This window comes from Delphinus delphis, chromosome X, assembly GCF_949987515.2.
Source record: "Delphinus delphis chromosome X, mDelDel1.2, whole genome shotgun sequence".
Taxonomy (NCBI): Eukaryota; Metazoa; Chordata; class Mammalia; order Artiodactyla; family Delphinidae; genus Delphinus; species Delphinus delphis.
This window is the reverse complement of record NC_082704.1, coordinates 108,004,949-108,020,212: the sequence shown is the minus strand read 5'-3', so window position 1 is coordinate 108,020,212 and position 15,264 is coordinate 108,004,949. Positions and strand designations below refer to the sequence as shown.

At 44.4% G+C, this 15,264-nt stretch overlaps 1 protein-coding gene across 2 annotated transcripts in view; it reads right to left on the bottom strand.

Annotated features, from left to right (window-relative positions):
- Nucleotides 1–3,330, bottom strand: part of SMPX (small muscle protein X-linked) — a 52,450-nt gene extending 49,120 nt beyond the window's left edge. For both annotated transcript variants that reach the window (XM_060002107.1, XM_060002108.1), the window contains exon 1: nucleotides 3,169–3,330. The gene's annotated coding sequence lies outside the window, so the exon portion shown is untranslated. The remainder of the gene's footprint in view (nucleotides 1–3,168) is intronic.
- Between the last annotated feature and the right edge of the window lie 11,934 nt (nucleotides 3,331–15,264).

Here is a 15,264-nt window from a genome sequence, read left to right as displayed (position 1 = left end):
CTATTAAATGTCGACAGGACGGAGTGAAAAAGTTTGAAATTCAGTGAATTAAAAACACGCTGCTTTTTAAACCCAAATGATAAACTGGGTTGACTAGAGTTTCCTCAGTTGACTGGTGTAAGTGTGTGGGCTCACTGGTGAGTCAGTGAACACCGAGAGCCGTGTTGGCATTTGTTGCATGTCCGGTGTCCTCTGGACTACGTCAGTCAACATCTCTAGGCCCATTTCCTCTTCCTTAAATTTCACCTACTTCACAGGTTGTGGTACTAATCAAAATGACATAAGGTTCCTGAAAATGCCTTGAAAACTGTAAAGCATGGTGCAAATATGTATTGTTTTATTGCCATTGCCCTTAGCTGGAGACTTTTTAGTTCTATACTGGTCTACAGCTCTAAGTACAGAGTAAAAACTGCTGTAGTGATGCCCCACACACTTTAGAGATAAAATTTACGATCTGAGAACTCTGAAAAACTTGCTTTTTTTTCTTTCTGAGGTCTTCAAAGTCTTAGGCTCTATTATACAAAGTTAAACAATTACATAATTTTTTTAAATCTCTGAAATTAGTATACTCAACTATATAGTCCTTGGAGTCACATACATGAAAACAATGGGATTTTTTTTTTTTTACAGTTTCACCTGAATGTTTTGGTAATATACAGATACAGCCTTCATGCATAAGGGTCTAGGTAGAATTATTTTCAATATGGTTAAAAAAATAGGGACTTCCCTGGTGGCGCAGTGCTTAAGAATCCGCCTGCCAATGCAGGGGACACGGGTTCAAGCCCTGGTCCGGGAAGATCCCACATGCCGCAGAGCAACTAAGCCCGTGCGCCACAACTACTGAGCCTGCGCTCTAGAGCCCATGAGCCACAACTACTGAGCCCGAGTGCCACAACTACTGAAGCCCAGGCACCTGGAGCCCGTGCTCGGCAACAAGAGAAGCCTGTGCACCGCAACGAAGAGTAGCCCCCGCTCACCACAACTAGTGAAAGCCCGAGCACAGCAACGAAGACCCAAAGCAGCCAAAAATAAATAAATTTATAAAAAAATAAATAAATTTATTTTTTATATGGTTAAAAAGTTAAAAAGCAATAACAAGTTGAACAATTAGGAATCCATTTTTTCTCTATGATATGTTTCAGATAGGTTGCTGTCTTTCCTGCAGTGTCAAAAAGTCAATGAAGGATTTTTAATTTTTGGATCTAGGACACACAGCTCAATTTCAAAAGGAAAAGCTTGGTAGTTTAATTTTTAATGTTTCTATTCCTCAAAAGCTATTAGAAGACATGCAAAGCAATAATTCTCACAGGACTTTAAATATCTCATCATATAGCATTCTCTGTACGTGTACAATTAAAGTTTAACTAATATCACTTGGGAACTTTAAAAAATTTATTGTATGTCAATTTGAAATGTGGGGATTAGGAATTTCTTTATGTTATTACAATAGCAAGTTGAAATGTGGGAAAAAATCAGGCAGTGAATGATTGTGTTATTTATACCGCATTGACTTTTTTTTAAATTAGGCTGATTTTGTTTTTTCGCTAAAGTCCTGGATTGCTTTGTATTTTGTGGACCTCTCAACCTAGCGGATGGATATTCCTTGGGCCTTGTATAGCATTGGTATAATCTCATTTGCATACAAATTCCTTCTTAACATATACGTCAGTCTGCGAGACAGACACCTCTAGAAAGTTGGTCAGATCCCAGCTCTCATTCCTTGCAAACGGGCTAGATAACGTTTGTGTAAATCATTTCTGCAGCCGTTCCCGCTGTCCTCATTATTCTCAGAGAAATCAGGGCAAAGCACACTGATGAATAAAAATAGACAGTGTTCCCTGGCTCTTTCCCTGGCCCTGCGTTCACCTCCATTAAGGATGCAGGGTGTAGAATGCACCTTCCTTCTGTATCTGCATGCCTCATCCCAGGACCAAAAAAGAAAGCTATGCCTTAGATGCACAACTCCACTCACACCGGGGCCACAGCTTTTCATCCAAAGAGGTACTCTTTAAAGCACTCTATTACTGTGTCTCCTGGTTCTGGCTACAATTTGAGAACATGGAAAGTTTTACCATTGACTTTTACAAAGCCTGTACTACAATGGAAATGCTTGCCGGCTTAGCACAGTTGAGCTTTCCTGGCAGTTCTGCAAGTCAGTGGGGATCTTTAATGGTCCGTATGCTGAGTCATGTACAATATACCTCTGCTGGTATTTGATTGGACAGCATCTAATATCTGACTTCTAAGTAAGACTCTTTCACTTACTAAAAATTTGTCAACATTAATATCGCTAATTTAATAAGCAGGGATTCAGAGGAAAATAAATCAATATATGGAGAGAGGGGGCTTCGTTTGTTCTTTTTAAAGGTCAATTAAGTGGCTACAGCTCAGTCTCACAGGGAATTATCTTCTGTCTGCTGCTAAAAATAATTCCCAAGAAGGGTGTAGAAAGATGTTCAGCTGTCCGAACTAAGTCTTTATTCAACTCTGCCTGAGATATGCCGAGAGGGAAGAGACACTCAGCATTGCCACGTATCATAATCTGGTGCCCACATAGGGAGAGACAGGGCTGCTGCCCTCTACTCTGCTGGGTATGGGGAACACTGCGATTGAAGTGAGGCTTTCAAAAAGATGGGTCTGGAGTATTAATGGATTTATAGGTTGATAGAACTTTATCACTGAGGCCAAGCCTGGTGCTTAGGGAGAGGAGAAAAGCGTTTTAAACTTGTACTGTGTTAACAGCTCTGGCAATAATTTGCATTTAGGTAAACCAAAGAGCTAGCATTATAGCTTTTCTCTGACCCAAATTCTCCTGATTATTTCTAGGCTTACAGCCCGAATCAGTCTGCAGCTGACTGACTGTAATCCTGGCCATGAGAATCAAAATGATCTCATGTTCAGGGTCACAGTCATCATATCTGGACCATGGAAATTTTCTTAATGTCCCTATCAATGAAAACTACTTTTAGTTCGATATCCTTTCAACCTCCCCGCCCCCCAACAATTTATAAAACAGAAGCAGCAACATCACCAATGAACAGTGAATTTACAAGGAAGCTACACCCACTGGTTACAGTCCTACAAAGTTATAAGTAGCCACTTCAAGTTAGGTAGCAAGGAAATTTCCTTCAGAAAGCCCAGTTGCCTGAGCTGGGTCCTCCTGCTTACCTGCTTTATGTACTTGTTTCCTGCCTGAGGAAAGTTCCAGGCAGCCAGGTGCAAGAATACAAGGCTTCTCAGTGAGTGGAAGGGACGCCCGGTGTCCTCTGAGCTGCGATCTCAGTTCCGATGCTTTTCATGTGGCTGAAATAGCTCAAGTGCTCTGTGCCTCACCCGGTATTGAGAGCTGCTCCTGGCTCGGGGCTGGAGGGGAACTCGGTTTAAGGATAAGTGTTAAAGAGAATTCCTGTCATAGCTCACAGTTGTTCTTCCTAAATATAGAGTTTGATACAAGCCATACGCTGCCTCCAAAAGGCTTGACCGTGCCGAAAGGAGGGCTCAAATGTCAGCCGGAAGGTGGCTCCGGAATCTTACTGCCTTCCTAATCTTCCAGAAGATGCTGGTTGTGTTTTCTCACAACTTCTGAGGGGGCACAGGAAAGTTTGAAAAGTAGGAAAAGTTTCTATCTTTAGCTTTATTACCCAGAGGTGAGAAGACCCAAAGTGTTCAAAAAAAATTGGAGAGAGGCGGCACGGCACCACAAACAGTGTTTGAGTCCTTGCTTGGTCACTGAGGAGCTGAGAAAGTTATTTCATAATCAACACTCAGTCAGATTATGATGAACTACCAGATATCATCCTTTTCGTTGGTCAAAAATGGTCACAGATCAACTGACTCGTGTGGTTCCAGGGCCCAGAGTCCTTACTCTCTCTGCTCTATACCGCCCCTACTCGTGGCAATGACTTTGGCCCTACAGCACATGAGGCAACAGAACAAAACAAAAGAGAAAGTATCTATCTTAAGTATGACAAGGGCCAGGACCAGGTATGAGGCAAAACACTTTTTAAAGAGAACACTGCCAAATCCTAAAGCACATGCTCATTATTTTTAACACTACTTTTAATTTTTTTTTTTTTTTTTTTACTTCTCTAGCCTCTAAAACTACCTTTGCATAGAACTCCCCTTCAGTAGAAGGACTAAACAGAGTGGACTCACTTATAATTCATCCAGTGGATGAAAGTGAGGGATGACTGAGTCCCTCACAGCACGGTCAGCTGCTGACCCATCACCAGCAACCAGTCCTCTCGTTATGTGAGGCAAAGAAGCTCCGATCTGTATGAGCCCTTAAAGTCAGATGTGAGTTCCCTGCAACTGAATGCATTCCGAACACTTGATTTCAGGTCAGTAAAGAGAAAACCAACTTTCCAGTAACTTAGGAGGTCAGCAGATAATTGTGCATCATCTCAGTTTGGGGTTCACCATTAAGTTCTGTTCATGTGCTGTTTAAAAGAATTGTGTCTTCAAAATTCAGTTTAGACATTGTACTTTGAGATCATATGGCAGCAAAAGTGAGTTCTTTACACACTGGGGAAGAGATTAGGGTAGGCACCTTAATATTTCCCCAGAGTTTGGCTGCTCCTCTGTGTTCAGAGCCCTTCACCAGACAACAACGAGCCATTTTTGACCCCTGGCCCTGCAGCCAGCCCATACATTTTGCCACAGTCCTTTTGCCCCCACTGACCCCTCAGTAGCTACTGGTGTGGCATATGTTAAGGAAAGTGCTCCTGGCGGCAGTGCGTTGTACACAAGGCTGGCCCAACGTGGACGTAGCTGCCTCTGTGGGAAGAACTGAGGCGAGCTTCATAATCGGGACTTCTGTAGCCATAAGTGACAGAAACGCAAAGTGAACTAGTTTAAGCCCTGAGGAGGTGTGGCAGACACTGTTGATGTCTTTCTCAATATTGCTCTGCCCACCTGAGTTCTGCAGCTATAGACAGTCCGCAGGACACTGTCAGCTTCTCACCTCAAAAACCTGAATCTCTCTGCTTCTCCACATTGGGGCCCTCTCCATCTCCAAGGCAGGCTGCCTGGGTGTGCTGCAGGCATGACCCAGAAGTGCCAGGGAGCAGACACCCCTAGGGACAAATCTCAGCCAGTAGGGATGGAAGTCGGTGATGAACGCCCCACCTCCCCATCCTCTGGTGGAATGACTGTGAGATATGGTCCAGTTTCCAGAGGTCCCCAGCAGGACTGAGCTTCAGTTGCCCACAGCAGGAAACGACTTGCTCATTATTACACCCTTATTGGTTTTTTCCTTTCTCTCTCTCACTTCCCCACTCCCTCACTTACGTTCTCTGGGATCATCACCCAAATACACCACCAATCAAACAAGATCAAGTCCTTGTCTCCATGTCTGGATTTGATGCAACCCAAACCAAGACAAGGGGGTTCACTGGGAAAGCTTCATAGTGTGGCAGGAAAGGCATGGGGTGCAGGTGGGCCTCAGAACTAACCAGAACCAAGAACTCAGACCTCACTAGAGAGTGCCAAATCTGTTTCTCCCACTCCAGTTTTTAAAATCCCAGGGTTCTGATTGCCCCATCCTGAGTCAATCACCAAACTCCTGGCCAGGTCACCTAGCATACAGGAGGCCATTGGGGTGCACAGCTATGGAGGAGGTCCTTCCCAGAGAGGGGAATAGTTGTGACCTGAACAGCCCTCCCAACTGAGGTCCCCAAAAAGCACTAAGAAGCCAAGTGCTTTTCCGTGATCTACTCTTGTCACCCCATCAGTTTAAGGCCTTGTATAACAGAGAAAGCCCCGGGCACACACCAACACATAAGTGCATTGGTGGGCAACAATTAACTGGGCCTGAGGTGACAGGCACAAGATGAGTCCATGTCTTATTGGGGAAACTGAAATGGGAGAAGAAGGAATAAGAAAGCATCTTTAAATATGAGAAATGGAGAACTAGACAGTACTGGGCATTGAGGGGACAGCTTGAGACCTTTGGGAATATTTCACTGGAGATCATGAAAGAGGGGCAGCATTGGGGGTTGTTGACAAAAACCAAATTCACTTAAGTCATTTCTACCTGCATGCCTTCATCCCTCCTCCACGGCAGTCAAACAGCAGGAGGATATCTAAGAACACCTTAGGTCTATATAGCCCTTGTGGAGTTGCAAAGCATTTTCATTTGTAGTTATTATATATTTCATTTAGCCCTCTCAACTACACTGTGGGTTAAGTGGTATTATTCCCATTGTATAGATCAGTAAGTCGAGGCTCAGAGTGTTAATTCAGAGCCAGTTATCCCAGCTTTTTGACTCCCATATTTAGTGTTCTCACCTGTTACACCAAAGTCCTCAAGGAAGCACACTCACATGCACGCTCCCACATAAGCACTATGCACATGGTATCAGGTAGGATGCATTTAGTTGCAAGTAACAGAATACCTGACTAGCAGTGGCTCAATCAATAAAGTCATTTAACCATCTCACAAACCTAGAAACCTGAAGTGAGGTAGTTCCAGATTGGTTCAGAAATTTTATGAAGTCAAAAAGACCCAGGCAACTTCCAGTTCTTCTACTCTGCCACTCTCTACAAGTCAGCTTTTCATCCTCATGCTTCTTACCTCATGTTCTCAAAATGGCTTCCACAGCTCCAAAAATCAGGATCTTTCACTAGCATCCAAACAATACAGAATGGCAGTGATGGTGGGAAAAGTGGCTCTCTTCTTGTCAGGGAGGAAACTCTCCCAAAGCCCCAGCAGACCTCCCCTTACATCTCGTTGGCTGGAACTGGGTCTCATGGCTGCAAAGGAGGCTAAGAAAATAAATAAGTAGTGGAGGGTGAATGGAGTAGAAATGATTAGCTAAGCTCAAGTATCTCATATAAAATCAGGATGCTCTTAGCAATGAAGACAAAAGAGAATGGTAGTTGTGTAGACAAGATACACACATACATATAGAGTTTTATAGTGGAAAATGTGCTTTCACACACAGAATCTCATTTAATCCTTACCACTTTGTGAAGCAGATGTTGTTTTTATTTATCTCCATTTTATAAATGACAAATCATCCTGAAAAAGGTAAACTCACGTGCCTAACAAATGTCCAAGTCAAAACCCAAATCTAAGTCTTCAGGGTCCAAATTCCATGGGTTTCCCCTTGTTCCTCTACATACAAGCCAACAGAGAGAGCCAAGCTGCTCAAACCATTGCCCAGTCCCTCAATGCTCTCGTGGGTAAGACTCCTATCATGTACCCCAAATTACAGGCTTCTTTCAGGTTCCTCTTTGCTCAGTTCTTCTCTATCCTGGGCCCACCTACAGTTTGGGCAAAGAGGAAAATAAATCATAATATGAACATTTTTGAATGAATTAACAGATAACTATTTGTACCATTATGTGTAAACATGTAACCTCTCCCCACAAAACAAACAAACAAAAAACAACAACAAAAAACTGTGTAGGCTGACAGAGAGAAGAAAATATTAGCAAGTGAAGAATGATTAGCTAGGAAAAAAGAATTATGAAAAAGAAACTAGCTATGACCTTTGAAAACACTCTTATTTTCCCATAGCGTTCACTTCTGTGTTCAATTTAAATTTTTGACCCCATAACTATGAACAAATCAATGCTTGTTTTTCATGCAGGAGAGCAGGTGACAAGGCTGGTCCCCTGAGGTACATACTATGTGATGACTTCCTTCCTTACCTGACTGTGTGAGCCAAGCCACTTCTCTCCTTAGCCCCTGTCGTATGCCATGATGCAGTGGCCATGCTCCTGTCTCCTTCCTTGGAACTTAGCTTTCTTCCACGAATACCCACAGAGAGGAAAAATTGTTTTTCTAAGAAGTAATGTGCAGAGTTATAACTCTACCCATAGGAAAAAATCTTTTATATAATTATGCAAAAGAATTTAGCATCTCCTTGTCTACAGACTTCTCATTTCAAAAAGAGACCTCTGTTTCACATTTGTACAGCTCAAGAGCTTTTTTTCCCCAAATAGTTTCCTTGCCCAAATAAAGGGGCTATCTAGCCTCAGAGGTGAATTCAGACTTCCATCTCCAAAAGCACAGTATCTGCTCCTCTGTCCTCAGAAAAATTGCACTCCCAGCTTTTAGCTAAGTCATCCTTTCCCATGAGAATACTATTTCACTCATTTATTCATACATTCATTCATCACGTGCCATCATTGTATCAAGTGCCTACTATGATCCAGGCATAGCACTAGAAGCAGAGGGTTTAAAAATGAGTAAGATATAGCTCTGTGTTCCAGAAGCCTGTTCACCATGGCCTGGTCAAGGAGACAAACAAGTAAATAACGCGTGGTTATTGGACTTATGTGCTATACACAAACTGTTACAGGAACTCCGAAGAAGGTGCCCCTAACTCTCCCACGATGCTGAGGGCTTTACAGAGAAGGAATGTTTGCACTCAATGTCCTGCGCTTCTACTAGATGCCAGCACTGTCCTATCCCCACCATCCCTGGGGAGAAAGCAGTGAATAAGCATATGTTCCTGCCTTCAGAGCTTACAACAGGGAGTGGGTAGTGGACAAAGCTGAGTAAACAAATAAACAAGATAAATCCTGTTAAGTCATATGAAAACAGGGACTTCCCTAGTGGCGCAGTGTTTAAGAATCCGCCTGCCAATGCAGGGAACATGGGTTCGAGCCCTGGTCCCGGAAGATCCCACATGCCGCGGAGCAGCTAAGCCCGTGTGCCACAGCTACTGAAGCCCGCACACCTAGAGCCCCTGCTCCGCAACAAGAGGAGCCACCGCAATGAGAAGCCCGCGCACCGCAACAAAGAGTAGCCCCCGCTGGCTGCAACTAGAGAAAGCGCGCACACAGCAGCGAAGACCCAACACAGCCAAAACTAATGATAAATAAGTAAATAAAAAGTAATATGAAAACAAACGATGGGAATTCCCTGACGGTCCAGTGGTTAGAACTCAGAAAAACAAAAACAAAACACAAAGACTGAAGAGAAACTGGGACAGAGGGGGAGTGGCAGGAGATGCATCTCTGCAAGAAGAACTGAGATGGATAGAGTGAGAAAAGAACACTTCAGGCAGAGGAAACTGCATGTGCAAAGGCCCTGAGATGGGAAAGTATGTCCTCAGAACTCGCAGAAAAACAATGCAGCCTAAACATGGAGAAGAGTGGCATGACATGAGATGAGAAAGGCAGAGGCTGGCTGGGCCTTTGTAGGCCATTTTGGCAAGAGATGCTGGTTTTCTTCTCAGTGTAGTGGGACTCCTTGGAAGGTTTTAAGCAGTAGAGTTGCCTGGTTTGAGCTTTGATGAGCTCACTGTCACTGCCATGTGGAGAATGGACTGTAATAGAATAAGCAAGGAAGAGCGTAGAATGTTTAAAAGGTTAGAGATGATGTTGACCTGCACAAAGGTGTTGGCAATGGAGATAAAGACAAGAAGAGAGGTTCAAAGTGTATTTTGGTAATAGAGTCAAATGTGTCCTTGCCAAGGAATTGGATGCAGGACGGTGGAGAAGAGGAATGGAGGGTGTCTCTTAAGTTTCAGACTTGGGTCATGTGGCATGAAGGAACGTGGTCCCTGGGCAAGGAGCAAAGGTAGCAGTGACAATAATGAGATCCACATCTAAAGCACTCGACACAGGGCCTGGCACATAGCGAAGTCTTAAGATGGGGCATGAAGATTTAAAAGCTACTGTTGACTCAGAGAGAAGAGCTTCAGTGGATTGAGGGGATGCTTCAAAAACCAGGTTACACCATGAAGGCTTGAGGCAGCAAGTGGGCCTATCTCTTCTAGACCCTTGATGAATAGTAGATAAAAAGGATAGTGCCTGGGTTTGGAGATTTCCAATATGGAGAGAAGTTTTTTGGCTATATCTTATTTCAGTCTGAATAATATTTAAACATGTTTAGAAGCCAAGGTGCAGAAGTTGATAAAGGTCAAGAGGAGGTCATTGTCAAGCAAGGTCCATAGAGGTAGGAACAAATGTTTTTCCCACTGTGGAGGAGCTGAGGCCGAAAAGTTTGTAAGAGGGTCTGTGGGGTTGGAGGAGGCAGAATGGGGAGAACAGAGGCCACCTGATGGCTGGCCTCAACTTTCTAAGGGTCTTGAAGAGGAAACCAGGTGTAGTGAACAAAGAGCTGGAAGTACTGCCCAGCAGTGTGGAGGGTCCAGTTGAGGTTGGAAACCTTGCCACCTCAGAGATAGCTGTTCCATCAACATGATGACTGCTTTGCAGGGGTGTTGGTTCTAAAGAACACATATCTTCCATTGGGTTCCCCCAGAAGCAGATCTTGAAATCAGGATTTGTGTACAAGTGATTTATTAAGAAAGTGTTTCCAGGAAAACTGGGGAACAGAGGAGCGATCTCAAGTCCCACAGAAGGCATCTTCTGTCTGATCCTGCAGGGGGGCTCTGGAGTATAAGTTATGCCATAAAGGTTTGCCCCAGCCCAGGCAAAGGAGTGGGGCTGTCATATTCCTGCACCTGTCCGTCATTGGAGAAGGACTGCCCAGGCTAACAACTTCCCAGGGACTCTGGCTCTCTTTACCAGCTGGAAAGGCAGGCTACAGAAGCCCTAGGGCAGGCCTCAAAAACAGAGCTAAGGTGTTGGAAGCAAGTGCCCACTGAAGCCAGGAGCAGGCAGCAAACTGGGAAGTGGGACCTGAAGGGATTTGGGCTGAGCTTGGTTATTGTCTGCCCCAACACAGCAGGCCCTTATGGCACACAGACGTCAGCAAAGTTGCTCTGAAATATTGCCAACACATTGGCATCTTGTTTCTTTTTTTTTTAATTGTTATTGGAATATAGTTGCTTTACAATATTGTGTTAGTTTCTACTGTACAGCAAAGTGGATCACCTATACATATACATATATCCCTTTGTTTTTGGATTTCCTTCCCATTTAGGTTACCACAGAGCATTGAGTAGAGTTCCCTGAGCTATACAGTAGGTTCTCATTAGTTATCTATTTTATACATAGAATCAATAGTGTATATGTGTCAATCCCAATCTCCCAATTCATCCCATCCCCCCACTCCCCCCTTGATATCCATACATTTGTTCTCTACATCTGTGTCTCTATTTCTGCTTTGTAAATAAGATCGTCTATACCAATTTTTTCAGATTCCACATATGTGGGTTAATATACGATATTTGTTTTTCTCTTTCTGACTTCACTCTGTATGACAGTCTCTAGGTCCATCCACAGCTCTACAAATGACCCAATTTCGTTCCTTTTTATGGCTGAGTAATATTCCATTGTATATATGTACCACATCTTCTTTATCCATCCCTCTGTTGATGGACATTGCCAATACATTAGCATCTTGTTTCTAAAAAGCCTAATTTATTTGGAACAATCTTATAAAGTTATACGGTTGCAATGTTGAGCACTTCTGTTTCTAATTAGTCATTTTCTAATGAGTGTGGAAAGAGACTATCTTTGCAGGGTTTTTGCAGCTTACAAAATTATTTAGAGTTACATTTTCCTGCACTGTCATATGAAACCACTGTATGCTGGCTTTTTTCCAAAAATGAGGTAACTCTAGTCCCTTTGGTGACACATGGTAGATGGGGGACAGTCCTCCTCTAGGGTCTGAAGCAGAAACAGTAGCCATCTGCACATGCACCGGAGATCTGGAATGTTACAGAAACATCACTGCAACCACCTGAATGAAATTTTTACCCAACTAGAATTTTACCCAAGGTCAGGATCTGTAAAACCAGGGAGAATCACAATGGCACCACATACTATACAGGGCAATTTCCTGTCTCCTCTCCCTCCTGCCCTGCAAAGTTTCTGTTTTTAAGTGAGAACTATAAACATAAATGAGACAATAAATTTGTACACATTTGGATCCTCCTAGAGGGAAAGAAAGAATGAAACCCTAACTTAAAGCAGGTCACAGAGGCAGTGCTGTAAGTTCAGCCGTTGTCTCCTCTTTATGGCACACAGTACGCTGTATTTTCCAGGCTCACTCACAGTTGCATTTGGAGTCACCTGGCTGAGTTCTGGCCAATAGGATGTGGGCCCCAATTACTGTAAGCCAGTGCTACTCATAATGTGGTCCATGCACCAGTGCCCATTTGCAAACTGTATGTTACCAGTTTGCAATGAGCTAATACAGAAATTTAAAAATAAGCAATTAGGGGACTTCCCTGGTGGCGCAGTGGTTAAGAATCCACCTGCCATTGCAGGGGACACGGATTCAAGCCCTGGTCCGGGAAGATCCCACATGCCACGGAGCAACTAATCCTGTGCGCCACAACTATTGAATCCCGCACGCCTAGAGCCTGTGCTCCATAACAAGAGAAGCCACCACAATGAGAAGCCTGCACACCGCAACAAAGAGTAGCCCCAGCTCACCACAACTAGAGAAAGCCAGCGCAGCAACGAAGACCCAACACAGCAAAAAAAGTAAGCAATTAGGGACTTTTATAGCAGTTTGACATTGCCTCTGCATCCAAGCAGCATTTCCTTGTTCTAGTAATTCATTTTTGTTGCATTTTAACAAAAGTATTGGTCTGTGATGGATTAAACTTTTTTAAAAACCCGGTCCTCGGACTTCCCTGGCAGTCCAGTGGTTAAGACTCCATGCTTCCACTGCAGGGGGCATGGGCTCAATCCCTGATTGGGGAACTAAGACCCTACATGCCCCGTGGCATGGCCAAAAAAACAACAACAACAACAACAAAAAAAACCTGGTCCTCAGTTTGAGAAGCACTGCTATAAGGCATTCCAGGCCTGGCCCTTAAAAACATCCTGTGCAATCCAGTTCTTTCTTCTCCGTCTGTAGCAACCTTAGAAGCCACTGGTCCTAGATATCATAGCTACAAGATGAAAAGGGATCACTAGACTCACATCAGACTCTGACATGGATGAGAAATAAACATTTACTGTGTAAAGCTAAGAAATTTCGGCTTGTTACTGACACATAACGTAGCATTATTTGACTTATTCAAGGAATTATTGCCCTCATTCTGGAAGTTGCACCAGCTGGTGCTGGAGGACCCACTTCCAAGATTGGTGCTTCACTCCCATGTCTGATGCCCTTTGGCAGGGACGGCTGGAAGGCTGGCTCACTTGGGACTATCAACCAGAATGCCCACATGTGGCCTCTCCAGGACGGTAGCCTCAGGGTAGTTGGCTTCTTACATGGAGGTTCGGGGCTCCAAGAGCAAGTAATGCAGGAAAAAGAACTGAAGCTGCATGGCTACCTTTCTCCCCAGGCTCTGTGCTCTGCCACGTTGCTCTCTCTGACCCGCTCTCCCAAGGTCTCTTTGTCATTGTCTCTATCTGTCTGTGGCTCTGTCTGCACCTATCTCTTTCTCGCTCTTCATCTGTCTCTGTATGTGTCTGCCTCTGTCTCCCCTTCTCCCACCCTGTGACTCCTCCTTCCAATTTATTGGTCTCCCTCCTTATTATGTTCTCTCTCCACCGGGGCAGCACACCCCAGGGTCCCTGGTCCCTGCATTGAAAAGTATGGGGCGGCAGCTCTTATGCCTGAGACAAACATGCTCATTTGCTGAGTTTCTCTCACCCCATTTCCTCCTGCACAGGTGGGAAGGTGAGGCCTTCCTCACTCAGCAGGGCCAAGACTAAACTTAAGTTTGGGCTTTGAAAAGGAGAAGATTGTTTTTTCAAACAGGGGAACCTGGCGGAGGAAAAGGAATTTTCCATCATGTCTGTGAATTGGCAGTGTGGTTGGGAGCCACAGCCCCGGGAAGTTATTGAGCCTGGTTTGCCACCTGTATGCATCTATTTCCCTCAAGGACCACATACACGGTGGGGTTGAGGAGAGAATGACTAGTAAAAGATTAATTTGGATGTTCCTGAATCCCCTTAGGAAATTCCTCTTAAATTCACATTCTTAAAATCACCTCAGAACCCAGTGGAAGAGTAATAATTGTAACATTTCTAAGGTGGGTGCATGCATGCGCGCTGAACCAAATGGCTTTAGAGCAGCGAGTCGGAAGGTGGAAGGAAAGACATAGCCACAGTTAGATCAGGTAGAGCCTTAGAGAACATTCCATGTGCCAGGAATAGTTCTAGGTGCTGGAGGTACCTGAGCAGACAAAACACAGGAATCTCTGCCGTCTTGGATCTTATATTCTGGGAACAACCCCCAGCTTTAGGCCTAAGCAGTCAGTGAATGATGAGGTAGGGAATGCTGGGGTGGGGACCCTGTGCGGAAGCAGGTTTGAGGGTAGGAAACAAAGTTTGATTTGGATAATCTTAACTTTGTGACGCCTATTAGATCTCTAAATGGAGATACCAAAGAAGTTGAAGAAGTTGGATGTGCAGATGAATTCAGAATTCAAGGAAGAAGTCCAGCTGTGATCCCAATTTGGGGGTCAGCATTGTGGAGATGGTATTTAACGCCAGGATTTAGATGAGGTCTCCTAGAGAAGGAGTGTAACTAGAGCAGAGATGGGGTCAAAGGGCTGAGCCCTGGAGCACAACAACATTTAGAAGTCAAGGAGAAACTCAGGACTGGGGGGTGGGGGGGCGGTCAGTGTTTCATAGGTACAGAGTTTCCCTTTTGCAAGATGAAAAGAGTTCTGTGGACAGATGGTGGTGATGGTAGCACAACAGTATGAATGTACTTAATGGCGTTGAACTGTACGTTTGTAAATGGTTAAGATGGTAAATTTTGCTATGTGTGTTTTACCACAACTTTTTAAAAAAGAGAGTGATAAATGCATACAAGAACCCAAGTGAGGACTTCCCTGGTGGTGCAGTGGTTAAGAATCCGCCTGCCAATGCAGGGGACACGGGTTCAAGCCCTGGTCCAGGAAGATCCCACATGCCACGGAGCAACTAAGCCGTGCGCCACAACTACTGAGCCTGCGCTCTAGAGCCCACGAGCCACGACTACTGAGCCCATGAGCCACAACTACTGAAGCCCGCTCGCCTAGAGCCCGTGCTCCACAACAAGAGCCACCGCAATGAGAAGCCCGCGCACCACAACGAAGAGCAGCCCCCGCTCACTGCAACTAGAGGAAACCCGCACACAGCAACGAAGACCCAACGCAGCGAAAAATTTAATTAATTAAAAAAAAAAAAGAACCCAAGTGAAAGAAGTGTTTCCAGAAGGCAGGAGGTCAAATACCGCTGAGAAAACAACAGAGTTAATCGTTGGTTTTGGCATGTGGTGACCTTGAGAGCAGAGCAGTTGGCAGCAAACGCTTGCTTGAACTGGGCTCAAAGACAACATGGGGCATGAGGAAGGCAAGATGGAAAGGGTAGCTAACTTTTCAGGTGGCAGAAAAATGAGGACAGTGACTGGAAGTGGTCACAGGAAGGAGTCTTATTTTTAAGAAG